Source organism: Cinclus cinclus, chromosome 3, assembly GCF_963662255.1.
Source record: "Cinclus cinclus chromosome 3, bCinCin1.1, whole genome shotgun sequence".
Taxonomy (NCBI): Eukaryota; Metazoa; Chordata; class Aves; order Passeriformes; family Cinclidae; genus Cinclus; species Cinclus cinclus.
The window spans coordinates 35,387,407-35,397,794 of NC_085048.1; positions in this window are offsets into that span (position 1 = coordinate 35,387,407).

Genomic DNA, 10,388 nt, shown 5'->3' on the forward strand with positions numbered 1-10,388 from the left:
TGCTGATCTAGAGGTCTCCTGCCCAGCTGCACCCTGTACTACATGATATTGATCTTCAGGAGCAGCAGATTCCTTATGCTGGGACTTTCATTGGGCTAGATGAGGGCTGCACACATAAAATGTTGCTTCAGGAAAAAATTGGTGCAACAACCCTGTACATGAGGGTACCGCCTTCAGTGCCCTGCCTCCCAGCCATGTGTAAAGCTCCTGATGTTACACACGCCAAAACAGGAGGCACTAAATTCAGTGGGAAGTAGTTTTGACTAAATTTTAGTGTTTAAAGCCTGTGTGTGTGTAACAGTAATTTGTGGTTTTGTTAATGCCTGAAGTTGTAGATGCCAGGCAGCTTCTGCTGTTATAAGAGGTTGTGCCCCTGGTATGGATCTTGCCCTGTGGAAGAAAAACCTTCAACATAACGAAGAAAGGGAGGTTCAGCATTCCTGGTATTCCTACATTAAAAATGAACAACAATTAATAAAACAAAATAAAGATTTTAGGTCCTCAAAATGCATGAAAAAACCCAACAGAAGTGCCAGAAGGCACAATTGCTACCTTTTGAAGCTCCTTGCACTGACTTCTAAAAGCCAATTTCCAGCTGTGCCATGGCCAAACCAAGTGTCCAGTGACCTCCATTTCCATCTGATGGACACACCAGAGCTGACACAGACTGGAGAAGGAATGAGAAAGAAATAAACCACTTTACTACCTGTGCCATAGCCTTTATTGTTGGTTTTTAAATATATCCCCATGGCCTAATATATGCCATAAAACATAACATAAACAAACATAAACAGCAATGCACAGGCAGAATTTAAGACCACCCACAAACAGATCATTTTCAGGCATTGTAAACTGGCATGAACACATTAAATTCTATGCATATTGCTAGAAAAATATGACTGGGAAGGGTGCCTAGAACATCTCACATGTTTCTGCCCCAAGACAAATGTATTCTGGGCAAAGATTACCAAAGTAATGACTAAGGATTACAGCCATGCTTGGAAGAACTGTTATCTATCCTTCAGGGTGGCAACAGGGAAAGGAAATCTCTGTGAAGAGAGAAAGGGGTGCTCTGACATTTTCTGCTCCAAAAATATTACATGAGAGACATGAAGAGCAGAAAAGCCTCCAAGCATAGACTCAAAGGATCATGGAATATGCTGAGTTGGAAGGGACCCTTCAGAATCCTTAAGTCCAACTCCTGGCTTTTCTCATGACACCCCAAGAATCACACCAAGCTCCTGATACCATTGCTCAAATGCTTCTTGAACTCTGTCAGGCTTGGTGTTGTGACCACTGTTCATTTCTCTGATTTCTCAAGGTCTCTCTGCAGGGCTTCTCTGCTCTTGAGGAGGTCGACAGCTCCTCCCAATTTAGTGTTGGAGGCAAACTTACTTAGTATTTCTTCAAGTCCTGTGTCCAATTTGTTAGTGAAGGTGTTGAAGAGAGCTGGGGCAAGGATGGAGCCCTGCAGAACTCCACTAGTGTCTGATGTCAGTCTGATGTCACCCCACTCACCATAACCCTCTGTGCCTGACCTGTGAGCCTGTTGCTTCCCCACCATGTAACTTGGCTCTCCAGCTGTGTGCTGGACATTTTGTCCAGAAGGATCCTGTGAGAGACAGTATCAAGAGCTTTGCTGAAATCCAAAAAGATTACTTCAGCTGCCTTTCTAGTTCAGCTAGGTGGGCTATCCGTCGTAGAAGGAAATCAGATTTGACAAGCGGGACTTTTCTTTCATGAAGTTGTGCTGGCTATGGCTAATAACTGCATTGTCCTTCAGGTGTTTTTCTACACCTCCTAGAAAAGTCTTTCCCATGATTTTAACAGGTACTGAAGTAAGACTGATAGGCATGTAGTTTCCAGGGTCCTCCTTCTTGCCCTTCCTGAAAACTGGGACAACGTTTGTAAGCTTTCAGTCAGCTGGACCTCTGCAGATTCCCAAGACTGTTCAAAAATCAAGAGAGGCTTTGTGATGGCATCAGTAACCACTTTAAAGATTCTTGGATGAATCCCATCAGGCCCCATAGACTTGTAGATGTCCAGCTGGAACAGCAGACCTTTCACATTTTCAGGGTGAGCTGGGAGTTGATCATTCTTGCAGTCATGGTTCTCCATCTCAGGGCACTGAGACCCCCTTGGTATGTCATCTATGTTGAGGACAGAGGCAAAAAAATGTGTTAAACACATCTGCAATGTTCCACTGCCTATTGCCATTAATATATCTGGTAAAACTCTTTTTATTGTCCCCCACTGTTCTGGTCATTTTCAACTCCAGTGGAGCTTTGGCCACATGAAATTTCTCTTTGCAATGGCTATCAGCATCTTGGTATTTTTCTCATGTCACCTGACCTTGCTTCCACTGGGCATACACCTTTCTTTTTTGCCTTATTTCCAAGAGAAGATTCCTGTTCAGCCAAGCTGACCTTCCGTCTTTCCTGCTTGACCTGTGACATTAAGAATTTGCTGCTCCTGTGCCCGTAGGAGGTGATATTTAAAAAATGACCAGCAGTGATGGACTCCAGCACCTGCAAAAACATTTTCCCATGAGTCTTTACTCACTAGTTCCCTGAGCAGCCTGAAGTCTGCTCTCCTCATGTCCAGACTTGGGGTTTTGTTGGCACTTTTCCTCCCATCAACAGAGATTTTAAACTTGATCTCTTTGTGGTCACTGTGGCCAAGATGGCCACCAACCTCCACTTTGCTTACAAGATCCACTCTGTTACTAAACAGTAGATCAAGGAGGCCATCTTTTTAAGTCAGGTCCCCTAGGGCCTGTTCCATAAAGTTGTCATCCGGGTTTTTTAGGAATGTTCTGGCTTGTGTTGTAGCAGCAGCAGTTATGTAGATGCTCCCAGCTGGAAGCTGAAATCTCCTATAAGGACAAGGAGTCAGTTGACTTGGAAGTGTCCCTTACTTCCTCAAATAATAATTAATTGGTGTCACCATCCTGGCTGGGAGGCCTACAGTCAGTTCCCATGATGACATCCACATTACTTGTTTGTCCTTTGATTCTTATCCAGAGAGTCTCAGCTGCGCCATTGTCAGCTGTGAGCTCCATACATTCTAACCCTTCTATTACTGCCACCTCTCCACTTCTTCTGCCCTGCCCATCCCTCCTGAGGAGCCTGCAACCATCCAACAGGGCACTCCAGACACAGGACTCATCCCACCAGGTGTCATTTATACCAGGGATGTCAAATCTCAGGGACTGGGCCAAAGCCTCAACCTCTTCTTCTTTGTTTCTCATGCCAGGTGCCTTAGCAGAAAAACCCTTTAGGTGTGGTACATTGTAGGCAACACCCCATGAAGCAGATTGAAGCATCCTTTTAGTGCTCCTTTCCTTAAGTTTTGTTGATGAAACACCATCCCACTGCTCATCACTGTCAAGCCTGGTTTTGTCCCTTTTGGTCCAAGCTAATTCAAAGCTCCATCAATATTAGCTCTGCGCTAGAACTCTTTTTGCCCTCTGAGAAAGGTGCAACCCTGTGGTTCCAGACTTCATGGGGGGAATTCCGTAAGGCAGAGAGCAGGGCTGGGAGTCAAACTGGCTCCATCTTCCTCTGGGTACTCACAACAGCAGCAGCAGTACCATTGTAGTACATACAAAGATTTGCAAAAAGCATGCCGTGATATTCAGTGCAATAATGGCAGCAGGAAGACTGTACTTGCAACCCAGAAGCTCAAGTGAAACCAAAATTCTGCCTTTCCTGAAGCCCGCATCCCCAGGTGCTGAGCATGGTCTGCTGCTTCACAGCAGCTTGAAGTAGCCCTGATGTTCAGCTGCCTTTTCTGCAAAGTGTAACTTTCTGTCCCCTCTGCCCCATGAGGGCTGACAGCAGTGATGTAGCATTTAAAATACAGAGCTAAGCCTGGCCTGCAAACAGAGGGCCTAATGCAGTTCTGGAGTACTCAGGAAAAACTGTGTCTATTTTAATGAGACATCGCAGTTAGATTCATTTGTGGAATTCTTTAACAGGCAGACTGCAGAGAGCAGAGAGCACTGCTCTGTTGTAGGGTCCCAGGAGTATCTACTGCATGTCATGAGGAAAACATGCCTTCCCAACAGATGAAGTCTGGGAGGGTCCTATTTTCTAGATACATTTCAGCTGATGGGACTTGTCTGTAAATCAAATACAGGCATGATAAGAGAAAATTTGTGAGAAAAAATGAGATGCAATTCACCTGCAGATTGTTAAAATGGAGTTTAACTATTATGCGAGTGTTCATTCCAGGAGCTGAGTATTCGAGATAGTATTTTCCTAATCACCACTATTCTCTATGTATTCTCCTTCAGAGCACTGCATTCCCTGGAAAACTGATGCTGGCTCATGAATAGGCAATTAGTTCTTACATCCTTGTCCTCCTGCCTGGAGGAAGGAAAGGAGCAAGGTGCCCCAAGGATGCCTTTTCACTTCTGGAAAATGGTAGCTTGCAAATGCAAATGACAATTTTTTGGAGCTTTTTATTATCCTTCGGGAGACTCCAAGCAGAAAATACTTTAGAAAGCAGCCTAGTACAGGCTAGCCTGCAGAAGTTGGGAGTGAGACATAAACAGGTTGATGCAAGGGTTTTTAGCAACAATCAGGGGTTCATCAGCTCTCAGGAGAAGGTCATGCAATCTAGAGGACATCCCTGGAAGTACAGTGAGAAAGACCAACCATGGCTTACCAGAAGAGTGGGATAGAGAATTAAAAGGGGATGAACACGCTCTGAAGGGTAGCCCATGATATCACAGTCAAGAGACTGGTCAGACAACACAATGGGAGGACATAGGGCAAGCATTAAGGAGGGAAATGGCCAGATGGGGGCTTATCCCACGTTCAAGTGGCAGGCTGGGGGAGAGGAGCATCAATGCTCCATGCCAGGAGCAAGACTAAATGTCCACTGACTGCTTCCAACCTGTTGCAAAGCACTTGGCCCTGGGAGTTATTATTTACATCCAATGCATCTTTTTATTTGCATCTTTTGCAGAGCTAGCTTGCCAATACGTGGGAAGAATATTTTCTTTTGGTTTGCAACTGGTATACCAGGAGGTTTAATTCCAATCTTTTTAGGCAATCCAATAAAAAAATGAAGCTTTTATGCTTGTTATGCTAATAAGTTGTGGTGTTTGTTTTAGTTTAACGTTTATATTTTCTATAGTTCAACATGAAGCTCACTGTACTTTATGAAAAATTTAAAAAAAGCCATCGTCTCTCAGTTGCATTAAAAAAAATGGGTCTTTTTACTGTAAATATGCTGAATGGGATTGCCAACTCAATGAACCTTTAAAATACATTTATTAACCTGTTTACCTTTCTGAAATTTATGTGTGCTTTATATGCAAGCTTAGTTTAATTTCCATATTAAGAGTGTTGTCTATAAATATAAAGGGCATAAACTCTCCCTTTAAGAGTGAGAGAGTAACAGATCCAATTGTATTAAATGGTAGCAGATGTTATTTCTCTTAAAGAAATTTATTTAAATAAATTGCAGAGAAACCTGAAGAAAGAACTGGGGAACTGAACCTATGCTTCTTCTAGAAAAATACTTGAGGCACTTGTGTTCTGGAAACATGGTCTATTATAAAATTATTGAAAACTCCAGTTCCTGTAGTAAGGGGTCCATTTTTAATAAGAATAGTTTTACTGGTGATGTACCAACAGACTGAAGAACAGTTGAAAGCAAATTCATTTTCCCAGCCTGCAGAGAGTCCTTCTTGAATCTCAGAGACCATTTGCTGTCAGATGACTTCCAAGAATATTTAAATCTATCTTTGCATAGGGAAGGACATTGCAAGGGAAAAAAATATGACTGCCCCAAGCACTCAGCCATAGCTTTATCAGCAGGTTGAAGACTGCATTTCCATAGCAGAACTTTTCTCACTGAACAACTAATATATCTTTCAATGGCACCCACACAGATGCATCCTGTGGTGGCTTTGTTGAGATATCACATCTGCTCAGGTGAATATTCATTAGGCTCCAATTTTTCTATGCTTGTCTGGTCTCAAACTGCAACAACTGCTTTTTTATTAATGTCTGAAATGTGTTTTCACAATGTTGCATGTAACCTAGAAAAGTGGCTGCTCTTTGTACAGTCAGCTCTTCCTTCTCCCATCCCATGGCTCCCAAGAATCTCAAATACAACTGCACCTCCAGTGCAGCAAGAAACAAAGAAAAGAACAACATGGTCTGCAGGTCATATAAGAGTGGAGCAAGGGCAGCAGGTCAAAACAATGAAGGTGTAGGTTGATTTTTTTTCCTTTCCACCATTGCACCTATAATTTAACCTGATATCCAACCTGACAAGAAGGAAAAGGCAGAAAAGTTGTGTGGTTGAGAAAAAGCATATGGAGGAGTTCTCTCCATTCACAGGAGATTTAATAACCCACCTATACATCAAAAAGGATAAAGACCCCATCATCCTGGGATCCAGATCCCTGACAATGGGCTGCTTCTAGTCTGTGCCCTGGCCCTTGCTGCCCAGCACATCTCTGTTTATTCACTTTAAAAGTCTCATCTCTCTAAGCAGAAGCAGAGTGCACTCCAGGAATATCCTCTCTGTTACTGCTAAACCAGAATGATGAGAAATTCAGCCCTTCTCTCCTAAGATTGCTTTCCTATTCTCTTATCATTTCAGGCAGATCCAGTCCGTAAGCTCAGCTGTGTCAGCTTAGCAGTTCCTTCTGAACATCAGCACTTGTCAGGGAAATAGAAACTGCAGATTTCCTGGTGCTTAGCACAGAACAGAATCCTCTGGTCCCTCACTGAGGTCTCTCAGAGGAGTCTCAAGGTAGCCTCCATGGTCACCACCAATGGAATTTCCTGCTGGGACTGAGTAAATCATTGAGAGCTCGGTACAGGGGGGAAAGCAGCCAAAACCCTGCTAATCAAACATCCAGTAAATTCAGCTCTCAATCTTCTTGTCTCAGCTGCTTAAGAATAGAGGACTACAAGGAGCATCACTTAGGTCCCATTAAGGGCACAGCTGGCAGGAAATATCTTGTTGGCTCTGATAATCTGGAAGTGTAATGTATCAGCTCCAGACATTTCAGGCCTTTGGAGCATGTAAAGCCCTGGATAACTCCATTTATTGTATAGTAGCAGCAGTTCTAAAAAGGAGAAATAAGTTAGGGATGCAGTTTCTGTTTCAGAAAGGTGATATACTTAACAACTTTGTCCAGAAATATGGGGTAGCATGAAATAGTGAATTGCCATTTATTTTTCCAACATATTTTGAACATAGACCATCAGAACAGCTTTGTAGTTTGGCAGAAGTTTAAAAGCATTTTATTATGTGTGATTATAAAGATATATCTTTAGCATCTTGTCATGCATTCAGAGGAGAGAGCCTCAACCTTGACTTTCCTTCCAGCAGCACCTCCTTCCCTCATGGCATATTCTCTTTGTTCACATTTTAAAACTGAAGTGCTTAGCCACAGAGACCACTAGAAGAAGCTTCAATCATAAGGAAAAAGCAATAAACAGGCTCAAGGATTTGGATGGAGAGAAAGAGGCCAAAAGGAAAAAAAATCTTTTAGTATAGTTGAAAATAGCTTTACTGCTTTCTTCTCCTTGAAACTGGATTATCACATCTCAGACACAGCATTTTCAGACACATTTCTCATAGTGTTTTTCAGTCTTCTGGCCAGGAAATATGCCTCAGCTTCGAGATAAACTCTTGGAGGCAATAGGTATCTCATACAATAAAAGTTCATCTATTTTGTTCTCTGGTTCCTGCAACTCAGGTTTGTTAAAAGGGAGGAAAAACAGTATCCTCAACTAAATCTGATGCCTAGTATCTGATTTTCATAAGCTTGTCTGTCCTTCAAAAGCTTAGATCAAAAGACCTCCTCCATCAAAGTCTAGCTTTAAAAATGTGGGTGGTCCCAGTGAGTTCAGAAGAAGTCCCACAGACTTCAGCAGCAACTTCTACGAGTTGTGGGATTAAGGCCTTCATGTACTTGCTGTGTTGCGCACTTCAATGCTCCTGAAAGCTGTGAATTGCACTGTTTTCAAGCAGACACCTGAGGAAAAAGTAACTGGCCAAGCCTGCCATGGAGCAACACAATGGTCTCAAAGTCAGTGGTGCTGCACAGACTCGTCAGATTTTTCCAGCTGCGGGTTGTTCTGCACATGCATAACAATGAATTAGTTCTTAGCTCTAAAAAATACAGTGTTCTTACCGGAAAACAAAAACAAAAACAAAACAAAATGAAACTAAACAAAACAAAACCACAAAACAAACAAGCAAACAAATCCACCAAAAACCCTCAAAATTTCAGGATTTCTGTAAGTTTATCAAAGCCTGCAGGGCTGTTGGAGTGCAAGGCTGTGGTGTTCACACTGTGTGGCTTTGCTGATGTTCCCTGGGTGGTGTGATGGGAGATGGATTGGTGCTAGAGGGAGAACACACCATGGAAATTGTGTCAATCTAATCTAGATCTGCGTGGAAATTACCCTGTGTGGAAGGTACCCTGAGCTGAGTTCCTGCCTTGCTGCCTGCTCCACAGTCTTCTCCTGCTACAGGCAGATCTGGGCAGGTTGAGCGGAGGTGGCAGTAACCCATGCAGCAATACCCACGGCCAGCCCACATCTCTTGGAGCAGGGATCCCTTCTGTGCTGGTTTCCTGCAGGCCCTGTCCCAACCTGACCCTTCCTCCTTCCTCTCCTAAGAGGTGCAGCCAACTTGTCCCCAGGAGGAGATGGTGTTGATCAAAGCTGTGGGAGATGGGAAAAGCAATGCCTTTTTGCTCTCTGAGCATCTCAAATTCCTTTCAGCACCTCTCCACTACAATGGTCCCTCTGAAACACCTTGAACACGTGTGCCTTTCCCTTTCTCACAATCTCTCTGTACTCCTTTTGCCCAAGCTTCACCACAGAGAGTCCACTGACTCTCCTTCATGTCTTCTACTACCCTTCCCATTATTCTAGTTTTCCCTACTTCATTTTAGCACTGGCATCAAACTGTATTTTATTACTCTGTGAAGAACTGTGTCTGGTTAGGTGAAATCAGTTATTTGCACTGCCTGAAAATAAATACTCTGCAAATAACTAGTTCTTTGCAATTTTCAGCCCAGGTGATTCTGCACTGAGTTTAGGGCTCAGTGCTCAGTGTGGTCCTCAGTCAAAGGCAATTTTTACTTCAGACTGGAAAGTCAAAATTCAGTACAGCCTCCACGTGAACCTATAAATCAGCCAAGGTTTAGAGAGGAGCCTTATGGACCATTAAATCCACCAGGCTGCATATCTAGATAAATGTGTAATTTTATAGCACTTTCAAACAAGATGAGGTTTGTCTGTTTTGCCTATGATCCTCTTCCACAGCTTCAGCAGTAACATAAAGTCCCAAACTTGTGAAAACTGTCTCTGAAGGAATGGCCTTATGCCAGCTTAAACCATCTGAGATGAGCTCTGTCCAGTATATATAATAGCAATTAGAGTGCGGGGTGCACTGTACATCTGACAAACTGAGCCATGGCATAATCAATAAACTTAATTACCTATCACAGCCTGCCCACAGAGTATACAATTTTAATTCAATTATAACTCCCAAAAAAAGATACGTAGCAGAGCAGATATATTTATCACTGAGGTCTAAATCAGCTGTGCATGTCAAGGCTGACACTTAAAAATGAAGACGTTTATAGTTTCTGGAGCCCAAAGAAACCCACATAAAAAAGCACATTCTTTTCTTCTTGAAATAACTAAAAATGATGTGTCACTGATGGAGGATTCTTTGCCTAGAAAATTAGTCCAGAACCACAGTAAGCAGAGCATACTGCCTCCCCAGAGCCCTGAGCATAAAAGATAGAGAGGTGAGGAATCACAGGATCATCTCCAACGAAGCAGCCAACAGACTCTTCTCTGTCCCCACTGCCCAGGCATTCAAGATGCAGCAAGTCAGGAAGATGCCTCCTAATCCAGTGGGGACAGAAACAGTCCCCAGCCTGCCTAGCACAATGTTAAAATCAAAAAACCTTGGTCACATCTATACCAAGTGCAATGACTTTCCACATGTGTTCTTATATGAAAGTTTCATCATTATGGACCTCCTTCATTTGTAAATCTTCCCCTGCAGATAGGACAGCTTCAGCAACTCTCCCCTTTTTAAAGTTTGGGTAGCCTTTCCTGTGAAGTGTGATTTAGGCAGTCCCTTCTCTTATCTTTCCCTTTCTCTCACCAGCATCAGGAAGAGCTTTTGCTGCCTTCCACACGACTCTGGGTGTGAGCAGGGGGCTTGGGGCAGGTACTCTTGCTCCAAATATGTTTTTCCTAAATACAAATACACCAGGATGTTACACCCTGATGAGTTAAATATGACTAGCTGGCAAAAGGCATAAAGCTAATATCAGAAAAATTAATCAGGACCAACTGTGAGGGGATTTAAAACCAATGGGGTGT